Here is a 9,619-nt window from a genome sequence, read left to right as displayed (position 1 = left end):
AACTTGTATTTTAAGTTTTTGATGATTAATTTTACTACAAACACTTCAAATGCTCCAAAATAACTTCCATCCATGGACACAAATTTCATTACTTCTTCAACATACATACTGTGTACTGTGATTAATAATTCACCTAAACCAGGCCCAGTGACTCACACCTGTAATCCTAGCACTCCGGGAGGCTGAGGCAGGAGGATCACTTGAGCTTAGGAGTTCAAAATCAGCCTGAGCAAGAGTGAGACACCCACTACTAAAATTGAAAAAATTAGCCGGGCGTGGTGGTACGTGCCTGTAGTCCCAGCTACTTGGGAGACTGAGGCAGGAGGATTGCTTGAGCCCAGGAGTTTGAGGTTGCTGTGAGCTAGGCTGACGCCACGGCACTGTAGCCAGGGGTAACACTGAAACCATGTCTCAAAAAAAGTCCACCTAAATAATGGGCCTCTCCAAAAAAGCAGTATAGAAATGAAACACAAAAAGGAAAAAAAAATTTACATGGTAGTACATGGAAATTTCACTGACAGCAATTTTTAAAACAACCTTTACTGCCTGCAAGTCATGCACAAACATGGTACAAAATGAGCACTACAGGAGTGTTTTTAAAAAGTAGTGATTCAGGCCATGCGCGGTGCCTCATGCCTGTAATCCTAGCACTCTGGGAGGCCGAGGCTGGCACATTGCTTAAGGTCAGGAGTTCGAAACCAGCCTGAGCAAGAGCGAGACCCCGTCTCTACTGAAAATAGAAATTAATTGGCCAACTAAAAATATACAGAAAAAATGAGCGGGGCATGGTGGCGCGTGCCTGTAGTCCCAGCTACTCAGGAGGCTGAGGCAGGAGGATCACTTGAGCCCAGGAGTGTGAGGTTGCTGTGAGCTAGGCTGACGCCACAGCACTCACTCTATCCTGGGCAACAGAGTGAGACTGTCTCAAAAAAAAAAAAAAAAAAATAGTGATTCTTCTCCACCCCTTTCTAACAGGAACTCCAGAGAGCATGGCCTGCACAGGGTGCCTAGCCCACGGGGAGGTAGAACTGGGATGATCATGGCCCTTGTTTGTTTGACTCCAGTCTTTGGATTTTCCTCCAAAATCTGTAAAATGTGGCCAAGATGGCCAAAGAATCCATCCTATAGGGGCATGATAGAATAGGGCTGTGCTAGGAATACATGAGCGGCATGTTAGGGGAAACTTAGTGAGAAAGTTAGAAACCAGGAAAGAGCCCTGTGGCCACAGGGAACTCAAAGATGCCCTGAGAGTGTAAGGAGTTCCCCTTGTGTGGCCAGTGCTGACTGCAACAACCAAGACACTTGAAACTGGTCCTCAAAAGTGCTTCGTACCAGCAGCAGGAGCAGCACCTAGGAGTTTGTTAGTGCAAAGATAGGTGAGCCACCGTGGCTCACACCTGTAATCTTAGTACTTTGGGAGGCTGAGGTGGGAGGATCGCTTGAGCCCAGGTGTTTGAGGTTGTAGTGAGCTATGATGGTGCCACTGCACTCTAGCTTGGGTGACAGCAAGACCCTGTCTTCTTTAAAACAAAAAAAAAAATGCAAAGATAGGAACTCAGTGGTGCCTTTGGGGAGTGTTGAAAGGTACAGATATGGTGCTAAGGGGAGGGTCACCTTTTAATTCAAGTGATTAGGGAAGGCTTCTGAGAGGAACTAACAATAAATAAAGCCAAGGCCTGAATTGGAGAAGGAGCCAGCCAGATAAGTAGGAAAGAAGAGCTTTCAGGAAAGGGACCAGAATGTGCAAAGACCCAGACACTGGAAATAACTGGACATGGTCAAGGAATGTGAATTGAGCTTAAGAGTTTGAGCAGAGGCCACTACACCTGGGGCCTTATAATATGCCTCGATAGGAAGTTGGGATGTGACTCTAGGAGCAATGGGAGGCCATTGGTGCTATTGCAGCTGGAATATCAGTTGATCTAGTTTTCATTTGTACATAATTGCGCTGGCTGCTTGTGAATAGCGGGTAGGGGGAGACAGGAGATGCCAGAAGAACAGTTCAATATTATTTTGGAAAGAAGGGAATTCTCTTCTTCATCTAAGAAAGAAAGGAAAATAATGTAGACTCGGACATTTTCATGTGACGAGAAGGGGAAATGGTGCTCACAGTGGATGGGACTCACTTTCTCAGCAGTTCTGGAGCCAGAGAACCAGGAAGACATAGAAGTTTGCCAAGCAGCAGTGTTGAGCCAATGCTAATATTAATTTGCCTGGGACCAAGATAGTGGGATTTCGTGATTTTGCAACATTAGGTTTGCTGCCCAGAACCAGGAACAAGAAAAATAAAATGATGATAATTCAGAACTGGAGATAGATCCTGTGCCTGGAGAAGGGTTGACAGGAAGAGAACTCCTAACATCGAAAGGGTATTTTGGAAGGAAAAATGGAAGCAGGAAGGAAGGACAGACTGACTGAAACGAGAGGGAAAGGTGCCTTCAGGGCTTGGGGAAGCAGTGGAAGCAGGTCAGTGGGTGTGGTGAAATCGATGAGGTGCTCAGCCTGTCTGCGCCTGCCCATAGCCCCCCAAAAGACAAAAGAAAATCTTTTCTTTGTATAAGTAAAAAGTAACAGCTTCCTTTGGATTTTCATGGAGAATTTGAAAGAAAATGGTTGAACTCATTTTTAAATTAAAATGTAGAAAAAGGCCGGGTGCGGTGGCTCATGCCTGTAATCCTAGCACTCTGGAGGCCGAGGCGGGCAGATTGCTCAAGGTCAGGAGTTCGAAACCAGCCTGAGCAAGAGCAAGACCCCGTCTCTACTATAAATAGAAAGAAATTAATTGGCCAACTAATATATATATAGAAAAAATTATCCAGGCATGGTGGCGCATGCCTGTAGTCCCAGCTACTTGGGAGGCTGAGGCAGGAGGATCGCTTGAGCCCAGGAGTTTGAGGTTGCTGTGAGCTAGGCTAACGCCACGGCACTCACTCTAGCCTGGGCAACAGAGCCAGACTCTGTCTCAAAAAAAAAGAAAAAAAATGTAGAAAAACCTTTAAGCTCACTTTGCAGTTCGGCAGCCTGCTGTGGGAGAGAGGGAAGAGGAAGCAGGCAGTAAGTAGATGGAACCGGAAGGAAAACAGCAGAGTTGTAATGTGTTCGTTTTTTTTCACCTGAGCTGTGTATTTCTTTGGTATTTCACCTCTTAGCTTGGTTCTTAGATGATGTCGTCTTCTCATGTCTCCCCGGCACAGAGCAACGAGGGCCTGACCTGAGCCCCGCACCCCACCCCTGCGGCGAGCAGGCCCGGGCAGCAAAGCTGGCCCGCGTCCTCGCGAAACGCAGCGACCCCGTGAGAGGGGAAGCGTCGCCCTCATGTGGCCAACGCTGGACATGACAGCCGAGACACGAGTGCCAGGGCAGCGGTCCCCCACTTCCTGACCCCAGAACCGGCTTCCTGTAAGAGGGTTTGACACGGACTCACCGCGTGGCTCCACGCGCGACCCTCAGGCGCTAGACTTCCGGGCGCGCGCCACCTGGGCCTGCACCGCAGGTCGCGCGGCCGGCTCCCGCGGGGTCCGACGCTGGTCTGACGGGCGGCCCGGCGGCGACGCGGTGCAGGCGGGGCTGCACTCGCCGCCCGCCGCTCACCTGCGGCCCAGTTCCTGCTGGGCCTGGGCCTGGGGCTTGGGGGCCACAGTTGCAGGGCAGCGACCCCACCCTTTTTGGCGCCAGGGACCGGTTTCACGGAAGACAATTTTTCCACAGATCTGGTTTCAGGGTGATGCAAGTGCCTTACATTTATTGTGCACTTTATTTCTATCATTACATTATAGCCGATAATGAAGCCACTGGACACACGTCTGCGCTCCTGGCGATCTGCGCTTGCAGCGGCTCCCCTGCGCTAGCGGCGCGGGCTGCGCGCCGCCGCAGACCTTCCGCACTCGTGCTCACGTCCACTCTCACGAGAGCGCCGCCGCAGACCTTCCGCACTCGTGCTCACGTCCACTCTCACGTCCACTCTCACGTCCACTCTCACGAGAGCGCCGCCGCAGACCGTCGGCACTCGTGCTCACGTCCACTCTCACGTCCACTCTCACGAGAGCGCCGCCGCAGACCTTCCGCACTCGTGCTCACGTTCACTCTCACGTCCACTCTCACGAGAGCGCCGCCGCAGACCTTCCGCACTCGTGCTCACGTCCACTCTCACGTCCACTCTCACGAGAGCGCCGCCGCAGACCTTCCGCACTCGTGCTCACGTCCACTCTCACGAGAGCGCCGCGAGGTCGCTCGCTCGCTCGCGCAGCCGACGGAAGGGTCCGGCCGCGGTGAGGCTCTAGTGCCCTGCTGACCCCACGAGCCCGGCAGCGGATTCCGGCGGCAGGAGCACTGCAAATACAGATGCAGCTTTGCCGGCTGGCCCGGCGCGCACCCCCTGCTGCGCGGCCCCGGGCAGGGACCACGGTTCTAGGGCAGTGTTCTGTTTGCCAGATCAGCAGTATTGGCAACACCTGGACATTTGTTAGGCATGCAAAATCTTGGGATCCATCCCAGACCTACTGAATCAGAAACGTTGCTGGACACCATTCCCAATCTGTCTTCTAATAAGCTTTTTATTCATCTATCTATCTATCTATCTATCTATCTATCTATCTATCTATCTATCTATCTATCTATCTATCTATCTATCTATTTTTGAGACAGAGTCTTGCTCTGTCACCCGGGCTAGAGTGCCGTGGCATCAGCCTAGCTCACAGCAACCTCAAACTCCTGAGCTGGAGTAATTCTCCTGCCTCAGCCTCCCGAGTAGCTGGGATTACAGGTGCCGGAAAACATACCCGGCTGATTTTTCTATTTTTAGTAAGGACGGGGTCTCACTGTTGCTCAGACTGGTCTTGAACTCCTGACCTCAAGCCATCCTCCCACCTCAGCCTCCCTGAGTGCTAGGATTACAGGCCTGGGCAACCACACCTGGCCCTAATAAGCTTGCTTTCTTTCTTTCTTTCTTTTCTTTCTTTCTTTCTTTCTTTTCTTTCTTTCTTTCTTTCTTTCCTTTCTTTCTTTCTTTCTTTCTTTCTTTCTTTCTTTCTTTCTTTCTTTCTTTCTTTCTTTCTTTCTTTTCTTTTTCTTTCTTTCTTTCTTTCCTTCCTTTCTTTCTTTCTTTCTTTCTTTCTTTCTTTCTTTCTTTCTTTCTTTCTTTCTTTCTTTTCTTTTTCTTTCTTTCTTTCTTTCTTTCTTTCTTTCTTTCTTTCTTTCTTTCTTTCTTTCTTTCTTTCTTTCTTTCTTTCTTTCTTTCTTTCTTTCTTTCTTTCTTTCTTTCTTTCTTTCTTTCTTTCTTTCTTTCTTTCTTTTTTTAGACAAAGTCTCACTCTGTTGCCCAGGCTAGAGTGAGTGCCGTGGCATCAGCCTAGCTCACAGCAACCTCAAACTCCTGGGCTCAAGGGATCCTCCTGCCTCAGCCTCCCGAGTAGCTGGGACTACAGGCAGGCGCCACCATGCCCGGCTAATTTTTTCTATATATTTTTAGCTATCCAATGAACTTCTTTTCTATTTTTGGTAGAGACAGGGTCTCGCTCTTGCTCAGGCTGGTTTCGAACTCCTGAGCTCAAACGATCCACCCACCTCGGCGTCCCAGAGTGCTAGGATTACAGGTGTGAGCCACTGCGCCCGGCCCCTAATAAGCTTTTTAGGTGATTCTGATGGAACACTAAAATATTTGGAAACCACTGTTCTCAACCTACCTCCTAATATCCCCACCTTCCTGTCTCTGCCCCCCACACACCTACAGTATAATATACTCCTAAATTTTGGTTTCAAGAATAGCAAAGACTATACTTTCAGGGATCATTTCTATAGTTCGTTACTAAAGAAGTTTCTCTGAATGTGTAGAACACCAAAAACCACGAGGAGGCTCTGGTTGCGCAGTAGTGCTAGCGGCTTCTGTGTTCCGTCCTTGAGCCCGGCAGCCGCCGCCCGTGCTGAGCTGCTAGGAATCCCAGCAGCGAGCTCGTAGGAGCTTGAAACCATAGTCGCGCCTCCGACTCACAAAAACGGTTGAAGCAGATCGCCCAGGAAAGTTCTTCATTGATGGGCTTAATACAGAAACAAATGAGAAAGCCCTTGAAGCGGTATTTGGCAAATATGGACGAATAGTGGAAGTACTCTTAATGAAAGACAGAGAAACCAACAAATCAAGAGAATTTGCTTTTGTCACCTTTGAAAGCCCAGCAGATGCTAAGGATGCAGCCCGAGACATGAATGGAAAGTCTTTAGATGGAAAAGCCATCAAAGTGGAACAAGCCACCAAACCATCATTTGAAAGTGGTAGACATGGACCACCTCCACCTCCAAAAAGCAGAGGCCCTCCAAGAGGTATTAGGGGTGGAAGAGGAGGAAGTAGAGGAACCAGGGGACCTTCCTCACGGGGAAGGCACATGGATGATGGTGGCTTTTCCATGGATTTTAACATGAGTTCTTCCAGAAGAACTAGAGAAGTAAAAAGAGGACCACCACGAAGTGGAGGTCCTCCTCCTAAAAGATCTGCCCCTTCAGGACCAGTTCGCAGCAGCAGCGGAATGGGAGGAAGAGCTCCTGTATCACGTGGAAGAGATAGTTACGGAGGCCCACCTCGAAGGGAACCCCTGCCCTCTCGTAGAGATGTTCATTTGTCCCCAAGAGATGATGGATATTCTACTAAAGACAGCTATTCGAGCAGAGATTACCCAAGTTCTCGTGATACCAGAGATTATGCACCACCACCAAGAGATTATACTTACCGTGATTATGGTCATTCCAGTTCACGTGATGACTATCCATCAAGAGGCTATGGTGATAGAGATGGATGTGGCCGTGATGGTGACTATTCAGATCATCCAAGTGGAGGCTCCCACAGAGATTCACATGAGAGTTGTGGCAGCTCACGTAGTGCTCCACCTACACGAGCCCCGCCACCTTATGGTGGAAGCAGTTGGGCGATTACAGCGGCTCACCTGACGGATATGGTGGAAGTCGAGACAGTTGCTCAAGCAGCCGAAGTGATCTCTACTCAAGTGGTCGTGATCGGGTTGGCAGACAAGAAAGAGGGCTTCCCCTTCTGTGGAAAGGGGGTACCCTCCTCCACGTGATTCCTACAGCAGTTCAAGCCGCGGAGCACCAAGAGGTGGTGGCCGTGGAGGAAGCTGATCTGATAGAGGGGGAGGCAGAAGCAGACACTAGAAACAAACAAAACTTTGAACCAAAAATCCCTGTTCAAAGAAAAAAAAACAAAAAGTGGAAACTATTATCATAACTACCCAAGGACTACTAAAAGGAAAAATTGTGTTACCTTTTTCAAATTTCCTGTTAAGTTCCCCTCCATAATTTTTATGTTCTTGTGAGGAAAAAAGTAAAACATGTTTAATTTTATTTGACTTTATGACTTTGCTTTCAACAACCAAATGTTAAATGTGTAAGACTTGTACTAGTGTTGCAATTTTCCAAGTAAAAGTGTCCCTAAAGGCCACTTATCTGATTTTTCCCAGTAAATGAGGCAAGCAATTCTGAGATCTTCCACAAACATCTAGCCATCTAAAATGGAGAGATGAATCATTCTGCCTATACAAACAAGTAGGTATTAGAGGGTGGTTGGGTATGCTACTTCTAGGATTTCAGGGTGTCTTCAAACTGAAATCAAAATGTTCTCAGTATGAAAAACCTGAGATCAAATGCCTATGTAAGGAAAGTGCTGTTCACCCAGTAAACCCAAAACAAATGGATAATGCTGGCCATATTTTGCCTTTCTGACATTTCCTTGAGAATCTGCAAGAACCTCCCCTTTCCCCTCCCCCAGTAAAAGCATTTAAGTGTGTGTTAAACAACTACTGAATACTAAATAAAAATTTTGGCCAAAACCAAAAAAAAAAAAAGGAAACCACCAGGAGGAGGCGCAGTGTTCTCTCCTGAGCATGGAGCCGGCTTTTGGGCTCTTGGTGTTGCTTCGCTGCAACTGCCACTTGCCATTGATGATCGTTCCTCTTTCCCTTTTGGAGGGAGTAAAAGGGAGAGGACCCAGTCTGAGTGGTTCCTTTAAAAAAAAAAAAGCAGAACTTCCTCTATTTTGTCCTTTTATGTTCTGGTCTCCTGCCTTCCCAACAATTCTATCAGCTAGGCCTTCAGTATCTATTCTTTTTTTTTTTTTTGAGACAGAGTCTCACTCTGTTGCCCAGGCTAGAGTGCCATGGCATCAGCCAACCTCAAACTCCTGGGCTCAAGCAATCCTCCTGCCTCAGCCTCCCAAGTAACTGGGACACAGACATGTGCCATCATGCCCGGCTAAGTTTTCTTTTTTTTTTTCCAGCATATTGTGGGGGTATAATTGTTAAGGTTACATATATTGCCCTTGCGCCCCCCTCCCCCCTCGAGTCAGAGCTTCAAGCGTGAAGCTTGAAGCATCACTGAAGCATCTCCCAGTTGGTGTGCATCACATTCATTATGTATGTAAATACCCATCCTCTCCCCCACCTGCCCGACACCCGATAAATGTTATTCCTATAAGTCCACTTAGGTGTTGATCAGTTAATACCAATTTGCTGGTGAGTACATATGGTGCTTGTTTTTCCATTCTTGGGATACTTCACTTAATAGAATGGGTTCCAGCTCTAGCCAGGAAAATACAAGAGGTGCTAGATCACCATTGTTTATTATAGCTGAATAGTACTCCATATACATGTACATTTTATTAATCCACTCACGAATTGACGGGCACTTGGGTTATTTCCACATCTTAGTAATTGTGAATTGTGCCGCTATAAACATTCGAGTGCAGGTGTCTTTTTCATAGTGACTTTCGTTCTTTTGGGTAGATGCCCAGTAATGGGATTTCTGGATCAAATGGTAGATCAACTTGTATCGCTTTAAGGTATCTCCATATTGCTTTCCACAAAGGTTGAACTAGTTTGCAGTCCCACCAGCAGTGTAGGAGTGTTCCTATCTCTCCGCATCCACGCCAGCATTTATTGTTTTGGGACTTGTTAATAAGGGCTATTCTCACTGGAGATAAGTGATATCTCATTGTGGTTTTGATTTGCATTTCCCTGATGATTAGAGATGTTGAGCATTTTTTCATATGTTTGTTGGCCATTATTCTGTCTTCTTTTGGAAAGTTTCAGTCCATGTCCTTTGCTCAGTTTTTGATACGGTTGTTTGTTTTTTCCTTGCTGATTTTCCTGAGTTCTAAATAGATTGTAGGCCGGAGTGCTCACGCCTGTAATCCTAGCACTCTGGGAGGCCGAGGCGGGTAGATTGCTCGAGGTCAGGAGTTCAAAACCAGCCTGAGCAAGAGCGAGACCCCATCTCTACTATAAATAGAAATTAATTGGCCAACTAAATATATATAGAAAAAAGTTAGCCGGGCATGGTGGCGCAGGCTTGTAGTCCCAGCTACTCAGGAGGCTGAGCCAGTAGGATCGCTTGAGCCCAGGAGTTTGAGGTTGCTGTGAGCTAAGCTGACGCCACAGCACTCACTCTAGCTGGGGCAACAAAGTGAGACTCTGTCTCAAAATAAATAATAGATTCTAGTTATCAGATGTGTAGCTTGTGAAAATTTTCTTCCATTCTGTTGGCTGCTGGCTAAGTTTTTCTATATATTTTTAGTTGTTCAGCTAATTTCTTTCTTTCTTTTTTTTTTTTTTTTTTTTTGAGA

At 47.3% G+C, this 9,619-nt stretch overlaps 3 pseudogenes; all 3 read left to right on the top strand.

Moving 5' to 3' along the window:
* The first annotated feature begins 5,765 nt into the window (after positions 1-5,765).
* Positions 5,766-5,869, top strand: LOC142871163 (uncharacterized; annotated as a pseudogene).
* Positions 5,870-5,992: 123 nt separating this feature from the next.
* On the top strand, positions 5,993-7,170 carry LOC105855389 (RNA-binding motif protein, X chromosome-like; annotated as a pseudogene).
* A 601-nt stretch (positions 7,171-7,771) lies between these two features.
* Positions 7,772-8,000, top strand: LOC142871161 (uncharacterized; annotated as a pseudogene).
* Positions 8,001-9,619: the final 1,619 nt, after the last annotated feature.

Source organism: Microcebus murinus, chromosome 5 (genome assembly GCF_040939455.1).
Source record: "Microcebus murinus isolate Inina chromosome 5, M.murinus_Inina_mat1.0, whole genome shotgun sequence".
NCBI classification, from domain to species: domain Eukaryota; kingdom Metazoa; phylum Chordata; class Mammalia; order Primates; family Cheirogaleidae; genus Microcebus; species Microcebus murinus.
The sequence above is the reverse complement of the archived record's forward strand: the minus strand, read 5'-3'. Positions and strand labels throughout refer to the sequence as shown.